The following is a 20,000-nucleotide window of genomic DNA, read 5'->3' as shown; positions in this document are numbered from 1 at the left end:
AACATGTGCAAATGCAAAGAGCAGAAAAAAGGAGCAAAGGTCAAAGAAGGGATGAGTGACTCTTCATGGATATTTTGCATGGTCATTGCCCTGCATATTGCTGATGTTTGCTCAAGACACCATGAACAACACACGGAAAACACATGCACAGATACATATATGGTTTCCACATTGAGCAAATGCATTTCACAACTTCACGTTTCCCTCAGCTTCATTTCATACTGTAAACATGAGAAAACTTATATTACAATGTAAAAAAAAAAATCCTGTTTTTTTTTTTTTTTGTATGAACTATCACTTAACGAGTACAATTCACCCCAAACAATTTACTCAAATCAATTTCAAATTGTTTAACATAATGAAAGTTTTTATTTATTTATTTATTTTTAATATTGGTAATCAGACTGCTGACACTGACAGTATAGCCACTGACTTCCATTGTAAAAACAACAACAACAACTGGATATCATAAATTGTCTGGTTTACAACATTCTTCAAAATATCTTTAGTCTTCATCAGAGGATCATTAAAAAGTTCAATCAAAAATTAAAACAATGTTTTTAATAACCATAATTTCTTTGTTTATAATTTTTTTAATTTTCCTTCGGCTTAGTCTCTATTTCAGAGGTCACCATAGTGGAATGAACCGCCGGCATTTGTTTTACACATCGGATTCCCTTCCAGTCACAACCCAGTATTGAGAAACACCTATACACACTCACTCACACATGGAAAACCTACGCCAACACGGGGAGAACATGCAAACTCCACACAAAAATGCCAGCTGACCCAGGCTCGAACCAGCGACCTTCTTGCTGTTAGGCAATCATGCTACCCACTACGCCCCGTGACACTAAAAAGAATTAAGTTGTCCCCCAAAACTTTTGTATAGTTTCAGCTCATTTTAAACAAGCAGTTTGAACAAACAAAATATGTAAAAACGGTGTGAGAACAGCATTAAATCACTTAACCAGTACAATTCAGCCCCCACAGCCAACTAAAAACACCACACCACTTACTCAAAAACACTGTGAAAAATTATTGCTGCCTTAATTTGGCTAGTTGCACTTTTCTAGTTATTTCAACTCAAAACATGAAGCAAAACTTTAATTAGATTTTAAGTTAAACCATATATAAATGTAAAAAATTTACACTCTAAAAAATATACGAACAATAAGCCATGACAGCTTATGTTTTAGTTCTTTGTAACTTAATAATCTAAGGTAATCATGTACTAACTTAATCTTTTAAGTTATGCAAGCAGTTTTAAGTCAGTTAAGCATAATATAAGTTCAATGGACTCATAAGGTTAATTTGATTCAGATTAAAAATGTAAGGCAACCAGGATTTTCTTTAGAGGGTAGTTGAAACCTGACGAATTTATTGGTACAAGTTAAGGTAACATAAAATTATTTTTTGTCACAACATTTTCTAAAATCATTTTACACTGTTTCCTTTGACCTATTTTGGACTTTAGCGGTCTATGGAGGATGACAGAGCTTTCTTATTTCATCTAAAATATCTTAATTTGTGTCTCAAAGTTGAACAAAGGGTAAGTAATAAATAAACTAATCCTATAAAAGCTGACAGCTAGCTCTTTGCATCTCTCACATGGTCGCCCACTGAAGCCAAGCAGGGTTTCGCCCGATCAGTTGGAATGAGAGACCACATGGGAAAGCTAGGTTGCTGCCGGAAGTGGTGTTAGTGAGACCAGCACGGGGTGTGTTCTGTGTGGGTCCTAATACCCCAGTAATTTGATGGGGACTCTATACTGCTCAGTAAGTGCCGTCTTTTGTATGAGGTGTTAAACTGAGGTCCTGACTCTCTGTGGTCGTTAAAAATCCCAGGATGTTGTTTGAAAAAAAGAGTAGGGGTTTAACCCCAGCATCCTGACTAAATGTATCCTCTGGTCTCTATCCTCCATGGCCTGCTAACCATACCCATATTACAATTAGCTTCATCACTTTGTTTCCACTGATCAGCTGGTGTGTGGTGTGCGACCTGGCGCAATATGGCTGCAGTCACGTCATCCAGGTGGATGCTGTACACTGGTGGTGGATGAGGAGATTCCCCCCCAGTGGATATGGCCACAGCCATATCACCCTGCAGCCAAAGACCTGTTACTCACTAAAGCTAAGTAGGGCTGAGCCTGGTCAGTACCTGAATTGGAGACCACATGGAAAAACTTGCTGTTGGAAGTAGTGTTAGAGAGGCCAGCAGGGGGAGCTCAACCTGCGGTCTGTGTGAGTCCTAATGCCCCAGTAATGTGAAGGGGACACCAAACTGTCGGTGGGCGCTGTCTTTCGGATGAGACGTTAAACCAAAGTCCTGACTCTCTATGGTGATTAAAAATCTCATGGCACCTCTCGTAAAGGGTAGGGGAATAACCCTGGTGTCCTTGCCAAATTCTCCTCCATCGGCCCTTACGATCATGGCCTCCCAATCATCCCCATCCACCGAAATGGCTCTATCACTGTCTTTCCACTCCATCAATAGCTGGTGTGTGGTGAGCACACAGGCGCTGTTGTTCTGTGGCTGCCATTGCATCATCCAAGTGGATGCTACACACTGGTGGTGGTGTGGAGAGACCCCGTCATGAATGTGAAGCACTTTGGGTGTATAAGCCATATAAATGCGCTATATAAATACACATTACTTACTTACTTGCTTTCTTCCAGTGTGTGAAGCGCTTTAATTGTCCAGAAAAAGCACTATATAAATGTAAAGATTTATGATTATAAAAGTATATGCATCAATAAGCTTATTTTGGGCTGAATTAAACATAAGAACTAAACAAGTCTTTGCTGTCAGTGAGATTTCCATGCACTGACTTTCAGGTCAAGACCTTCCAGTGATTCACTACCGGTCAGGGAAAACTGACCTTGCTCAACATGCCCAGATGGACAACAGATCATTCTTCAGATCTGCATGTTCAAACTCCTATATATATATTGATAATAAAAGCCATACATAATTAAATAAAGAGTTATTACAGCATTAAGGGATAAATCTTCATCTGCAGATTAGTCAGTGTAATGAATGAGAGGAGGCTTTCTAAAATATGACCCAAATTCCTCTTTTTCCGAAAGCTCCTGTTTGGAAGAGGTGGCAGGCCTGTTATCTGATCCAGCACACAGTAAAACTGAAAAGAGAAGAAGAGATCTGTTAAGATAAAAGCAGGATTACACTGAACTGTCCCGATAAGAGTCCTGACAAAAGAGTCATTTTGCTCTCTTTTGTGCTGTTCTGGCCTCTGGGAGCATAAATAAGGCTTGATGAATTGCCTTTAACATCAAAACGTCCTTGCTTTGTGAAACACATCGTGACCCTGGAGTGTCTCTGGAGCTGCGATGGGAAAGCAGTGTTGCTAATCAGCAGCCGGCATGAAATCTGCTCTTGCAAAGCTTCAAATGAGAGATTGAGAGATTTACAGAAATAAAAGGTCCCACTTTATATTAGGTGGCCTTGCTAGGAATATACACTACCTGACAATAGTCTTGTCATTGATCCCAGTTGTAAAAGCAACAAATAATAACTTGACTTCTAGTTGATCATTTGGAAAACTGCATCCCAATCATCACAAATACAGCAGAAGACCTATTGGAACCTGCATGGACCCAAGATTCTCACAGAAATCAGTCAAGTTTGGTGAAGGAAAAATCGTAGTTTGGGGTTACGTATGGGGGCATGCAAGATCTGCAAAGTGGATGGCAACATAAACAGCCTGAGGTATCAGAAAATTTGTGCTGCCTATTACATTACAAACCACAGGAGAGGGCAAATTCTTCAGCAGGATGGCGCTCCTTCCTAGACTTCAGTCTCCACATCAAAGTTCCTGAAAGCAAAGAAGGTCAAGGTGCTCCTGGATTGGCCAGCCCAGTCACCAGACATGAACATTCTTTAGCATTTCTAGGGTAAAATGAAGGAGGAGACATTGAAAATAAATCCAAAGAATGTTGATGAACTCTGGCAGTCCTGCAAGAACACTTTCTTTGCCATTCCAAATGACTTTGTTAATAAATTATTTGAGTCATTGCAGAGATGTATGGATGCAGTCCTCCAAGCTCATGGGAGTCATAAACAATATTAATTATTATATTAACTGTATTAACTAATATTAACTTTTTGTCCAAGAAAAGTCAGACCTTACTGTCCTAATTAAATAATTAAAAATGAAGCCATGATCACATTAATTTTTTTTTTAAATAAGCGTAATCTAGAGGCCTTTGCCTTTCATATAAGCCACTTCTGAGTTATTCAAGTCAAGTTATTATTTGTTGTTCCTAAAACCTGGATAGGCGACAAGACTTTTATTCAGATACTGTACATAAAATACAAGTGTGTTCATATAAAATTGCATTGAGGTGGGACGCACAGTTAAGGTTAAAGGGAGAGGTTTTGGCATAGGTTTAGCATGGTCCAAAATTAGAATTACAAGTGTGATTACATAAATTAATTACACGTAATTACATGCGGAAAATTAAAAATATACAAGTACAATGTAAAAACACATTTATGTAAATAAGTGCATTGCACCAAATTATTACTTTTAAAATACATATTAATTAAGGACATTTCATATAAAGTAGGACCAAGTAAAGTTCTATAAACTTTGTCTGAGCAAAAAATGTCAAAAAATTATATATATAGATTTTAAATTAATCTATATATATATATATATATATATATATATATATATATACATAATTATTACTCTTTAATTATTGGTGTTTAAATGGATAAATGTGGATAGTGATGAAGTAGGAATATAAAATATGATTAAAAAGAGCTTCCATTTGCCTTTACAGAAAGAATGTATATAACTGATTTTAATCAAACCTTGAAGTCAGTCTTATTAAAAAATTAATTGTTTGCTGTTTGCATGGGCGCAGCTGGCCGCCTGTCTCTGGGTCCCCCTAAATGTATGGGCCCTTGGAATTGTCCTAACTCCCACATTCCCCCAGCAGCGCCCCTGACTGAAACAACACAATTCTTGAGCTTTTTGTGGACAGCTTAATTGGTTTTATGTTCAATTACCTTAAATTTGTAAAAACTAATAAGCTAACTTAATTTCCTCTTGTTGTACCAACACAAATCAATTGTGTGGAACCCTGAATTCTGAGAATCACACAATCTGACGTGAATTCTTCCATGAGAAAAGCCCATTAGGTCACTGATAGAGAAACTAAAGAGCATTCCTCTGGGTCTCTGGAAGTGGCGTGTGGGAGGTCAGTGGTGTTCTGAACAGATACTGTATGATTTGATAAGAGGAAGCATCATCATCAGTGACACCACCAGATCATCTGTGAAGATGAAGCCCAGCTGTGATTCTCAGGGGTTCCTCCTCGACCCTCAAAAACAGATATAAAAACACTTATTAACCCAAACACGTGCTTAACTGGAGCCAAATGTCTTACAGTATGAACCATCACAATATTTTTTTTTTAATAAAATAGGTCCTTAAAATGAAGGATAGAATTAATTTATATCACTATGGCTGAGTCCAAAACCGTCTACTACTCAGCAGGTGTTGCATTTGAATTTAAAATTACTGCATGGCCATAAAGTACGTTCTATACAGTACAAATGTGAGCAGTATGAATGGAACTCGCACATACTACATCTGCCATTTTGTCATCATCACGTGACCTACCTGAGTTGCGTTGCTATAGCATAGCGTCCATGTAATGCGCACTTCAGAATCTAGCCGGAAGTAATACATCATCCAGGTACTTCTCGCAAACTGATTTTCAAATTCTCTGAATTCTGAATATTTGGCTCGCATACTGTTTTAAGCGCACTATATAGTATGGAAGTATGTGATTTTTGAATGCAGCTTATGTCTTTTTTACACCCTCAAAATGGACAGTTATAAACTTGACAAAGTAATTAGAAACCAAAGTAAAAAAAAAGCTACTATTGCCATTAATAATAATTAGATTATGAATCCATTACTGGATGTTAAATGTTTTGATTATGTGAATGTTAGAAGATCACTTTGCAATCATTATGATAATGTTTTCTGAAGATTATGAAATAAGTATAACAAAGATAGAAAAAAAGACAAACATTAAAAATATCATTTATAGAGCAAAATAAATATTTTAGATTTTATAATTTTAGTAATGGCGATGCAGTGGCGCAGTAGGCAGTGCACAGCAAGAAGGTCGCTGGTTCGATCCTTGGCTCAGTTGGCGTTTCTGTGTGGAGTTTGCATGTTCTCCGGGTGCTCCGGTTTCCCCCACAGTCCATAGGCATGCGGTACAGGTGAATTGGGTAGGCTAAATTGTCCGTAGTGTATGAGTGTGTGTGTGTGAATGTGTGTGTGGATGTTTCCCAGAGATGGGTTGCGGCTGGAAGGGCATCCACTGCGAAAAAATGTGCTGGATAAATTGACTCATTCCACTGTGGCGACCCCAGATTAATAAAAGGATTAAGCCGACAAAAAAATGAATGAATAAATGAATTTTAGTAATCACAACAGAGTTCAAATATGGCGATGACATTATGGTAATGTTATATTTGAATGTGCTGAACATTCTGAAAGTCAAATGAACAACATTTAAATAGTTTATTGGTAATGTTTTGAGAAAATTCAACATTTTATACATGCTGAAAAAAAACTGTTTAGAACGTTGAGAAAATCTTGTTAGAACAATCCCTTCAAGCTCCATCTTACCAAATGTACTGAAAAATATGATTAATTGAATTTGCTTTTTTTTAAGGTAAGTGGTTGCAAACACTTTGTATGTGTTAAATTTAAACAAACAAATTAAGTTAAACATTACCAAATTTAATTTGTTTGTTTAAATTCAGCCCATATCGATTGTTTGCAACCACCTACCTTAAAAAAAGTTGGTAAATCCAATAAATCCTTTTTTTTTCAGGGTGTTTGATTGGATGAATAATATTTCCTCTTTTGTATTTAACTACACTTAAATTTGATTTAGATAGCTATTTAGAGGTTTGCATCAGTAAACTAAAACGTTTTTGTTTAACATTAGGCCTTCCAGTGCTGGAAAATTTCCTCAGATCAAGAAAAAGGCAACATGAAGTCATGTCTGAGTCATTTTCTTCTAAAAATTGAGCAATTCCAAAAGAGCCATTGACACAATGTAATCACGCTAAATAAAAACGGATGGACTAAAGCAGTCACCTCCAGGCCCTCTGAGCAAACCGGCGGTCAGTAAAGCGTCCACAGGCGGTTGTAGAGTCTGGCTAATTGAATCCATCAGCACATGAGCACAGCCGTGGAGAATGTGAACCACAGTCATGGGAATAAAAGCTGTTTAATATGATGACGCTGTGCTGCCGGGGATCGGACAGATCTCTCACACGGGACAGTAATTAGTCATCATTACTTTTCAATCACTGGCTGTTGGTTCGAACTGACATGAGGGACTTTTTGACAGTCATAAGTATACTATCATTGGCCCCTAGTTGCATCTGGCTTTAACCATCATCTGCTAGTTAAGTCGTGACGTACAATATGAAATACTGTTTCCGGAGGCCGCTACTCATTTGATTAGAGAAAATATTAGTATATGACCACTTTTTAGTTCTATTACACATTAAAGTGAACAATTTACTATATATATATATATATATATATATATATATATATATATATATATATATATATATATATATATATATATATATATATATATATATATATATATATTGCGTTTATGTTTTCGTAAGTATTACATCCCTTTGTAAACATTTATTGTTACCATTTGTTGAGCCTCTTCGTACAGTTTGATAAAGCACTTGGACCTCAAAGCCGCTTTGCCTGATGTCACACTTAACAAGTGGATTAGGAAGGAGGGAAGGAAGTAAGAAAGGGCAGAAGGAAGGAAGGAAAGAAAGGAAGAAAGGCCAGGAAGGAAGGGCAGGAAGGAAGGGCAGAAAGAAAGGGCAGGAAGAAGGAAGGAAAGAAGGAAGATAGAAAGTAGGAAGGCAGGAAGGTAGAAAGGAAGGAAAGAATGAAGATAGAAAGGAAGGAAGGACAGAAGGAAGATAGAAAGGAGGAAGGAAGGAAGGAAGGTAGGAAGGATTGAAAAATAAAGTAAGGAAGAAAGAAATAATGAAGAGCAGGAAGAAGGAAATAAGCAAGGAAGGAAGGAAGGAAGGAATGAAAGAAGGAAGATAGAAGGAAGGAAGATAGAAGGAAGGAAGATCGAAGGAAAGGAGGAATGAAGGAAGGAAAGGAGGAATGAAGGAAGGAAAGGAGGAATGAAGGAAGGAAAGGAGGAATGAAGGAAGGAAGGAAGGAAGGAAGATAGAAGGAAGGAAGGAAGGAAGGAATGAAGGAAGGAAAGAAAGAAAAATTAAGTAAGGAAGAAAAAATAAGAAAGGGAAGGAAGGAGGAAGGAATGAAGGAAGGCAGACAAGAAGGAAAAATTATGTAAGGAAGGAAGGAAAGAAAAGAAAGAAAGGAAGGAAGGAATGGCAGAAAGAAAGAAAGAAAGAAAGAAAGAAAGAAAGAAAGAACAAACAAACATATACACAAATGTCACCTGTTCTGTTTCTATGCTTAAGACATAATAATGCTGGGTTGTTTCAATCCATACTTGAACAAACGCGACCACTGAAAAAAACAGTATCAGTGGATCTGTAATGTGGTTTCAGTGATCTGACCACAATGCATGCTGACACCACATTTAACAGCAGATGCAAAATGCAATCCAGTTGTGATCAGATCGCAGAAAAGATTCCTCCAAGAGTCTTTCATATTAGCATTTTCTTTGTGCTAGTGTCAATTAAACAAAAGTTAAAGAAAAGAGTTCCAGTGTTATACTGACAAAGTGAATTTTTAAATGGTCACAAAACACCAAAACACATGTTTTGGGCTGTTGACGGTTTATATGTGTCCCACGCTGCTAAAAACACTGTAAGGACACATATTTCACTAAAAAGTGAAAAATGGTTGTTTTTGCGTTATTTCGAGCAAATTCGTTCTTCCGGTTTGAAACAAATTTTAGTCCCACTTTATATTAAGTGGCCTTAACTAACTTAACTTACACAGGAATTACTAGTTTGTTACATTGTTGTTATTGTGTAAATACATGCATTTACCATGTACTTATGCTTGATTAAATACCTGTATGTAAATACATCTGTAATTAACTTCTGTAATTACATTTGTAAATACACTGTTAACTATCCATTACACCTTAACCCACCCTTAAACCTAACCATACCACCAAATCTGTCCATAATCTAACCCCTATCCCAATTCAAGAGCACCACAACTGTTCTCAATACATTATGAACACAGTAAGGACATCGTATTTATATTTATATAGAGAGACGCCATGTTGAGTTGTCAAAACAAGCGGAAGAAGAAATGTTTGGAGATATGGGTCGTCAGTGTTGCTTTTATAATTTGCTGCATTGAAGGTTTTGTTTTAATTTTTCCGCTATGAGAGTGCAGCTGGACTCATGTGTGGATTACAGGGCACGTGAACACGACAGAAATACGTGTCTAAGGAACATTTTTTACCCGAGAGCTTTTCTCATCTGGAAATGTTGAAATCCAGATTTGCTGTTCATCTTCTTAAAAAAAAAAAAATGCGGCTCCAGTTGGTATCGATTGTCCTGTGTCTACAGATTTGGTAAGTGTGTGTGATCAGTGGTCTTTGTTTGTTTATTTATATGGCAAAGTTAGTTTGTATCGTCAGCAATTCTCTTTCAGTGTTTAAAGAAAGACCTTGGTCAAAATGATTTCTAAGTTACTAAGTGTACAGTACTTCAGTGTACTATTACTAGTTAATATCACTGCAATATTATAGACTGAAAGATCTGCCGTAAATGCTGCTCTGAGTGTAAACACCACAATCAAACTATTACCACTGTGTAGGTGATTTTGATGATTTTCGCCACATTTTGTGACAGGATAGTCTATACACACATGGCTTTCTGACGCTACATACTGAGTGCATCTAAGTTACTGAGAAATGCAGAATTAATTTTTTTCTTATTCAGTTCGCGATATCAAACATTGCATTAAAAATACACGCTTCCAGCAGTTCCTCAAATCAAATATCTCATTTGTAACGAGGGGCATGAATGAAATTTTCCTGAATGAAAGTGGAAGTGGCAAACTGCAGTTAAAGTCCACTATTTAATAATTTGGCAAATAATTTGAATACTGATGTCCATGTAATCACAGTCACTGTCTTTCTGCCCTGCATCTGTGTGTTTGTTTTGCCTCTGTGAAAATCAGCACGTGCCCAGACCGAAACTCCCATTTTTATGCAAATTTTTCTACACCTTCCCTCTTTCCCTCCTCTGAAACTCCCCCCAAAACAGAGCTGGACATGCCCACTTTCCTGACTTGAAAACAGGGGGGTTTCGTGGCCCTTAGTTGGCTTTGGTGAATTATTAGCCCCCTTGAATTATTAGCCCCCCAGTATATATTTCCCCCATTTCTGTTTAACGGAAAGAAGATTTTTTTCAGCACATTTCTAAATATAATAGTTTTAATAACTCACTTCTAATAACTGATTTATTTTATCTTTGCCATAATGACAGTACATAATATTTTGCAAGATACTAGTATTCAGCTTAAAGTGACATTTAAAGGCTTAATTAGGTTAATTAGGCAAGTCATTGTATAACAGTGGTTTGTTTAGAGGGAAAAAAAACAATATCGCTTAAGGGGGCTAATACTCTTGGCTATAAATGAGGTTTTTTTTTTATTTTTATTTTTTTAACTGCTTTTATTCTAGCCAAAACAAATCAAATAAGTCTTTTGCCAGAAGAAAAAAATATTATAGGAAATATTGTAAAAAAATTCCATCTTCATCATTTGGAAAATATTTAAAAAAAATTAAAGTAAAGACAAAAATATCACAAGGGCTAATAATTTTGACTATAACTGTATTCATAAATCCTCGTGCTGTGGTGTGTCACATGATAACTGATAACTCAACAACAAAACATTTAGATTTGTATCGCATTTTACAAAACATCACAAAATGTTCAGATTTTTGAGTTGTAACCAGTGGTGAAAAGAGTACTAAAAAATCATACTCAAGTAAAAGTACCATTATTTGCCTAAAAATGTAGTGCAAGTAGAGAAAATGTATCTGTTGTAAGTATTACTCAAAGTATCAGTAAAAACCCTTTTAAAAGTACTCATGAGTAGTGAGTCGTATTACGCTGGGAAAAGCTGAGGCATTTACATGTAATTTGTGGATTTGTGTAAACGTAACATTCTGTAGTGTAGTTATTGCCCAGCAGGCACACAATGTCATAGGACGTTAATATTGGGTTAGATTTAGGTTGTGATGTCAAGTGACCAAAAACCAATGTCTAGCCAACTTCTAAGAATAACGTTATTTTGATGTTTAATAACAACGTTAAATGATGTTGATATTTGGTCAGTTTTAGGTTGTGTTAGAAAGTGACCAAAATCCAACGCCGAGCCAACATCATATTGACGTCAAATACTGATATTTATTCATCAGGTTTGGCAACCAAAACCAACATCTGATAGACATCGTAGTGGTAACGTTCACACAACTTCAAGCTGTGACATCATTAGGCATTGATATTTGGTTGGTTTTCCGTTGGACATTGACGTTGGTCTGACATTGAGTTCTGTTGTCAACCCGATTTTCATTTAAATTTAATTCACCTTTATTTGTATAGCGCTTTTACAATGTAAATTGTGTCAAAGCTTTACATAGAAGATTATAGTAAACACCAAACAAAATCCAACTTCCCTATGACATTGGGGTACAATGTCAATCTGACATCATGTTGATCTTTTGTGCTTGCTGGGTGTTTATGGCCATTTTGGGCATCATACAGTAAACAGTGGTCATCTTCTCATCAGTGACATGCATCTAAACAGTCTCTGGGTAAACGCTTGTAAAGATTTTGGACATCTTCTTAGACACTTTTAATGCTTCCAAACAGTTTGTTGCAATTTTAAAGTGCACATGTCTTGAAGAAGTTCATTATGAAGCGATTTACCTTCTACGTGTGATTTGATTGGTCAGGAATCACAAGACTAATTTTTCTAAACCCCATAGACAAGAAAAAATAAAGTAGTGACTGCAGGTTGAAGGAAAGTAGTGAGAGTAAAAGTACAGATACTGCACTAAAAATGTACTCAAGTGAGAGTAAAAGTACACATTTTTAAAACTACTTAAAAACTACTACTTAGTAAATTACAATTCCTGAGAAAAAGTAATTAATTACAGTAATTTGAGTATTTGTAATTAGTTACTTTACTCCATTGGTTGTAACTTTCAAGCGACCTGCTTCATCATCCTCTCTTCTCATCTGATCTGATCTCCAGGCTGTGGACACATTTGGCACACACTTCAGGCCTCTCTCTTTCTCTGACATCTTCATCACAGGGGCCGAGCTAAGCCTGAAATGAGAACTCCGAAGCCTCCTCTCGCTTTCCAAACGCTGGGACGCCACTCGCCCTTTCGGGAAGGTTACTACGCCCCGGTAAACCCTGCCACAGAGAGGGATTCGGCAGTGGCACTTGAGGTGAAGCCAGCCAGAAGAGCTCAGCTGCGGCAAAACGCTGGCACCGACCACTCGCCATATATACCTGCACCATCCTGCGAATCTAATTGGCATTCAGTGGCTTGATAAATGAATTGGTATAATGGGACAATATATCTGACATATGTGGGGCTCTCTTGAGGAATAGGATTCATCTTTTGTACTTCACACGTCGACATGCTGCAGATACCGACACAGGCTCTTCCAAAAACAGCTGCGGCCCTCACACTGACAGCACACCCCCCCACGACCGACCCATCAGCTCGACAACCAATCAGATCTCAGCCCAGTTCACGGCCCAGTGCTTGCCTCCACAGGGAGGGGATTAGAGGAGAGAGGAGCCAAAGATCTGCCTCTCACTTTCACTATCACCAGAGCAGCTGCTGCGAAAACACACACACACAAACACACACACACACACACTCACACACACTCACACACACACACACAACCGCTGCACAGTAGGGCTGCATAGATAGATAGATAGACAGATAGATAGATAGATAGATAGATAGATAGATAGATAGATAGATAGATAGATAGATAGATAGATAGATAGATAGATAGATAGATAGATAGATAGATAGATAGATAGATAGATAGATAGATAGATAGATAGATAGATAGATAGATAGATAGATAGATAGATAGATAGATAGATAGATATATAGATAGATAGATAGATAGATAGATAGATAGATAGATAGACAGACAGATAGACAGATAGACAGATAGATAGATAGGAGTCTTGGGAAATATCCTGTATATTGAGCTATGAAGAGATGAGCGATTTTCATCAAGGTCACTTGAATGGCTATACTTAGAAACAATGGAAAATTAGAGGGAGTGTAAATGATGTTCCAGAAAAGAGCATCCTCAAAAATAAATAAGTCAAAGCAAAGGAAAGAAAAAAAAAAGGTAAGAAAGAAAGAAAGAAAGAAAGGCAATAAATGGTAAAGAAGAAAGAAAGAAAGAAAGAAAGAAAGAAAGAAAGAAAAGCAATAAAAGGTAAGAAAGAAAGAAAGGCAATAAAAGGTAAAAAATAAAGAAAGAAAAGCAATAAAAGGTAAAAAAGAAAGAAAGAAAGAAAGAAAGAAAGAAAGAAAGAAAGAAAGAAAGAAAGAAAGAAAGAAAGAAAGAAAGAAAGAAAGAAAGAAAGAAAGAAAGAAAAAAAGAAACAAAAGCAATAAAAGGTAAGAAAGAAAGAAAGGCAATAAAAGATAAAAAAGAAAGAAAGAAAGAAAGAAAAGCAATAAAAGGTAAAAAAAGAAAGAAAGAAAGAAAGAAAGAAAGAAAAGCAATAAAAGGTAAAAAAGAAAGAAAGAAAGAAAAGCAATAAAAGGTAAGAAAGAAAGAAAAGCAATAAAAGGTAAAAGAGAAAGAAAGAAAGAAAGAAAGAAAGAAAGAAAAGCAATAAAAGGTAAGAAAGAAAGAAAGAAAGGCAATAAAAGGTAAAAAAGAAAGAAAGAAAGAAAGAAAAGCAATAAAAGGTAAAAGAGAAAGAAAGAAAGAAAGAAAGAAAGAAAGAAAGAAAGAAAGAAAAGCAATAAAAGGTAAGAAAGAAAGAAAGAAAGAAAGAAAGAAAGAAAGAAAGAAAGAAAGAAAGAAAGAAAGAAAGAAAGAAAAGCAATAAAAGGTAAAAAAAGAAAGAAAGAAAGAAAGAAAAGCAATAAAAGGTAAAAAAGAAAGAAAGAAAGAAAGAAAGAAAGAAAGAAAGAAGAAAGAAAGAAAGAAAGATAGAATTAAGAAAAAGAAAGAAAGAAAGAAAGAAAGAAAGAAAGAAAGAAAGAAAGGCAATAAAAGGTAAAAAAAGAAAGAAAGAAAGAAAGAAAGAAAGAATTAAGAAAGAAAGAAAGAAAGAATTAAGAAAGAAAGAAAGAAAGAAAAGCAATAAAAGGTAAAAAAGAAAGAAAGAAAGAAAGAAAGAAAGAAAGAAAGAAAGAAAGAAAGAAAGAAAGATAAGCAATAAAAGGTATAAAAGGCAAGAAAGAAAGAAAGAGAGAAAGAAAGAAAGAAAGAAAGTCATCCAATACTGGGAAAGATGCCTGTTTATTTATTTATGTATTTATTTTGCCTATTAAAGGAAGGAAGGAAGGAAGGAAGTCATAAAGTGCAAATTCAACAACTGATTATTAAAGAACAATCGTTTATTTTTATAAGTGATATGATTGGCATTACGTACTATTTTAGAGGCAAAAAAAGATAGGTATTTTATTTTATTCATTACTAAAATGCTAAACAATAAAATAAATATATTTAATGTATCACTAAGATGTTTATTTTAATATCATTATTTAATTTATTTTTATTTTGAAAAAATAAAAATAAACAATTTCATAGGTGCAGTGGGTAGCGCTCTCTCCTAACAGCAAGAAGGTCGCTGGTTCGAGGCTCGGCTGGGTCAGTTAGCATTTCTGTGTGGAATTTGCATGTTCTCCCCATGTTTGCGTGGGCTTGTGGCATGTGGTACAGGGATCACCACAGCAGAATTAACCGCCAACTATTCCAGCATATGTTTTACACAGCAAATGTCCTTCCAGCTGCAACCTAGTACTGGGAAAGATGCCTAATTACTGTTATAATGAACTTCATTCTGAAACCAGCAGTGCTGAATATGCATTTAATCACATCAAATCCTAATATTTATAAATCGAAGTAAGCTACAGTAAATATAGCAATGCTAATTTATTCTGATTGCCTATAGCAGTGCACTGTAAAAAAATAACAATTTCTTAAAATATTGAGTAAACCTGTTGCTTTAAAAGAGACAAGTTGGTTTCACTTAAAAATGTCAAGTATTTCTGCTGCAACTTAGAACTATTAAGTTCATGTAACTTAAATTTAGAATTATGAACGTAATAAAAAAGCGATTACTAATAAAACGAGTAAACCCTTTGCTTTAAAAATGACAAGTCGAGTTTACTTAATAAATGTAAGTATTTTAGTATTTTTATTTTTAAGTTCACAACTTAGTTTTATAATTATACATGCAGTTAAATTACTTAAAGGCAATGAGTTTACTTACTATTTTAGCTAATGGCTTTTAACAGTGTGCAGCTCTGCAATGTGAAAAAATGCAGGGTTCTACACAGTTCCTTCATGTTGTCCCAACACAAAAAGATTAAGTTAACTTGTTTTTTTTCCAAATTTAAGTGGATTGAACAAAACAATTAAGCTGTCCCCCCAAAACACCTCAAGATTTGTGTTGATTCAGCTTATTTTAAGTAAGTCGTTTCAACAAGCAGCATAAATAATTTGAGTGTATTGCATTCATTTTCACAAAGCCCTGTGGAAGAATCCAGCAAGCTCTCTTTCCCAATGCTAAAAGCAGACAACAAACACACAAACAGCATCAACCTCATTTGTCTCAGGGGCAGTGAATAACAATGAGCGCTGGATCAACACATTTGCATATCCAATGAATACAAACCGGTCACATCTGTGAGTGGGACGCATCAGGGCTCCTCGCAGGTCGACATGCTGATGAACAACAGACGTGAGATCGCAATGAATGAGGCCGTTTGCGAGCGTTCCCCTTTTGCTTTTATTTACGTTTATTTTCCATACAGATTGTGATTAATTGAAAACAGGCCAAACCAGAAGAACAACCTGCAAACAGATTTTAGTGGATGAAGCGCTGCTGTTTCTGAGGTCAAAGCTCACAGCGGGTCATCCAAAAATAATGCTAGATTGTTTCAACACAAATTTAGGCAGAATATGGATCAACTAAATGGCTGGGTTACATTTTAACCCAAACAGTGGCCTGCTACATATTCTACTCCCTAAAAAAGCACTGATCAGCCAGCAATCAAATTTTTTTTTTCAACCCAGGCTCATTGGAAATATGTGCCCAGGGCAACATTTTTGAAAACCGACAAATATGTACCCTGGACTATGGCTTCTTGGAGTTTTTGTTTTTTACAAATCCACTAGAGGACAAATTTGACGATCTCGGATACAATACTGGAGCACATTTTTATTTTTGTTTCACATGTCCCGTTTTTCGTAATACTTTATAATAACTACACACTATAAATCATTTATTAAGCATTAGCAAATAGTGAATTCATTATCCGTTAAGCATTAACTCTACATTAATAAACGTTAGTAAGCAGTTTATAACTGCAACTACAAATGCTGTATTCTAGACTTATAACCACATTTATAATCTGCTTAATAATTGTATTTTCATACTTAGTAAGTGATAAATTTTTCATTACTAAATTAAGTATTGCATTATTTACAAACCAGTTGTATTTAAGAGTAGTTGAGGGTTTTTAGGATCATTCAGAATGAGTTAGTAAATGATTAATAAACTATTGAAATCAACGTTTATATGTCTTATTTGCCAGTGAAGGGTTGCAGCTGAAAGGGCATGTACTCTGTGTAAAACATCTGCTGGATAAGTTGGCGGTTCATTCCGCTGTGGCAACCCCAGATTAATAAAGAGTCTAAGCCAAAAAGAAAATGAATGAATGAACTCAAAGCAGAGAAATTCTGCAAAATGAATTTAGTGGATATTCACCTTTGTATATACCTGTGGTGTAATATTTTCAATTAGAGGTGCCAACCAGATGTCTTGTTATAACATTTGTACTGTTAACCAGCAGTATGATATTTGTTGATAGTTTCAAAAATTCAGCAATATGATTGATTCAAACTGATGCAGTGAAATATTGATAGATATATCGCTTTTAAAATATTGTGTCTAATTTACAGAACAATTTACATTCTTATTAACTTACAAATGCAACCACAGTGCGGTTCTACAAACGCCACCTACTGGCAAAAAAGTGAATCTGTATTATATATATATATATATATATATATATATATATATATATATATATATATACATACATACATACATACATACATACATACATACATACATACATACATACATACATACATATATATATATATATATATATATATATATATATATATATATATATATATATATACATACATATACATATACATATACATATATATATATATATATATATATATATATATATATTTATTGATTTATTTATTTATTTATTTATTTATTTATTTATTTATTTATTTATTTTTTAGGCTGTCTGCTGTTCTTGTTTAGTACAGCATTTTTTAAAGTAACAACTTCACAGAGACCATTATGCTTTTAGAATTAGAAATGTTTCAGATTAAACAAATCTAATTAAATAAAAATAACAAATAAAATGTATATAATTCAAGGAAAATAAAAGTAAAATAGTAAAAATCTGTATCAGAATTGGCTGTGAAAAATCAACATCGGCTGATCACTAACAACAGATATTAGTGTGAATTATCTGTTTCTGTATTATTGGTTGAGTAACAAGGCCAAAACGGATTGCAGTCAGAAATCAGGCACGTCGTCGGAAGAACTGACCGGAATAATGACATCATGTGTGTCAGTAGACCATATGAGGGCCACACTACTGCTACTGTGTATATATACAGTGCGTGTGTGTGTGTGCGTGTGTGTGATTGAACGCACAGGACAGACTCTAATTACTGTGTAAAAACAACATATGGAAACTTCATTGTCCATTTCATCCTTCAATGTGTGCCATCAAGTCGTATTTTTCTTGCTCAATCATCTTGAGCAGTGGGCGGAGCCTCCTGTGAGGGCTGATGATCTTATTTACTGCTGCTAACATTACACTTCAGTAATTCTACAACATTTCATATCAGTTCATACAACTTTCTGGGTTGGCATTAAACACAAACTTCCAACGACTTCCTCACATTTATCTGATGCATGTTTTTGGAATTACTGCAAGCAACAAAGAGAGCAAAAGGTGCAAAATAACACGTTTTATTAAAAGAGTCAATACTGATAAATAAGTGAATACAATTTAGAGTTTTAAAAACACTACTAAAGGTAAAAAATTTAATTGAGCAAGCATTTAAATTTTGTATGAGTGGCAATTTGTTGCATAATGCATATTTAATTAATACTTTTTAAAATTATAACAGCAATAATAATTATATTGAATGCAATAGGATTATGCCTTTTCTCTGGAAAATGTAAGCATCTTTATCTGTCCCTTAAAAGAATTGTAGTTTATATAATTATAAATACTTTGTTTTGATTAATTAAACATAAAAAGATATGTGTGCACTGAAATATTGCTTCATTATCATGAATAATATGTTTTTGATAACCAAAAATAATTATTAAAGCACAATAAATGCATTGCAGTAATACTACTGTACTGTTATAAATAAAGCGAATTGTTAAAACAATTATTGCATTAATGCATTGTATTTTATATATTGAGAATTAATAATTTAATACAATTACTCTTAACAATACGATATCTATTGTACTTTAAAATAATAATAATTATTAATTACTTTAAATGAAGAAAATGTAGTTTGCTTTTATTTATTAGTTTTGCTATATATTAAATATTATATCTTCTATTATTATGGTATGCTTCAAGAAAATATTGTACTGTAGAATCATAAAAATATTAATCATTTAGATATATGTAGATAGTTTGAAATTAAATTTTAAAACATGTTACGATAAAACAACCAATACCAATATTTTAGTCTTTCATTATTTATTGTTTTTTTTTCATAACATACAATTCCATTACATTAATTATGCCTTCATATAAGAATATAGACAAATAATTAACAGTTGCAATCAGAATTAATAAACCTCCTTTAAATTATTCTTCTTTTTTAAAATATTTCCCAAATGATGTTTAACATAGCAAAGAAATTTTTACAGTATGACTGATAATATTTTTTCTTCTGGAGAAAGTCTTATTTGTTTTAATTCAGCTAGCACAAAAACAGTTTTTAATTTTTAAACATTTTAAAGGTAAAAATTATTAGCCCCTTTAAGCTATATTTTTTTAATAGTCTACAGAACAAACCATTGTTATACTATAACTTGCCAAATTACCCTAAACTGCCTAGTTGACCTAATTAACCTAGTTAAGCTTTAAAATGCCACTTTAAGCTGTATAGAAGTGTCTTGAAAAACATCTAATCAAATATTATTTACTGTCATCAAGGCAAAGATAAAATAAATCAGTTATCAGAAATGAGTTATTAAAACTATTATGCTTAGAAATGTGTTGAAAAAAATCTGCTCTCCACTAAGCAGAAATTGGGGGAAAATTAAACAGAGGGGCAAATAATTCAGGGGGTTTAATAATTTTGATTGCAACTGTTTATAAAAATAGACAAATAATATATATAAGAATATAGAATAAAATGATTACCTCATTCTATAGAAATGTGATGACTTTTGGATTGTGAAGTATATGGTGTATATGTTCTGATAAACTAAAAAAAAAGCCTGCTTTTAACATTACTAGTACTGCGAAATCTGATTCATTTGTATTGTGAAACAATCCTTTCATAGGACGTAATCTAGAGCTCAAATAAGTGTGATTTATTCCCTGTGGTGCAGTTACTCACAGGATGATGAG

General features: G+C 34.4%; 1 protein-coding gene across 7 annotated transcripts in view; it reads right to left on the bottom strand.

Annotated features, from left to right (window-relative positions):
* itga4 (integrin alpha 4) overlaps window positions 1-20,000 on the bottom strand; it is a 107,906-nt gene that overhangs the window by 62,845 nt on the left and 25,061 nt on the right. The window lies entirely within an intron of this gene.

The sequence above is a fragment of the Danio rerio genome, chromosome 9 (genome assembly GCF_049306965.1).
Source record: "Danio rerio strain Tuebingen ecotype United States chromosome 9, GRCz12tu, whole genome shotgun sequence".
NCBI classification, from domain to species: Eukaryota; Metazoa; Chordata; class Actinopteri; order Cypriniformes; family Danionidae; genus Danio; species Danio rerio.
Note: the sequence above shows the minus strand (reverse complement) of the source record. Positions and strands in the feature narration are given on the sequence as shown.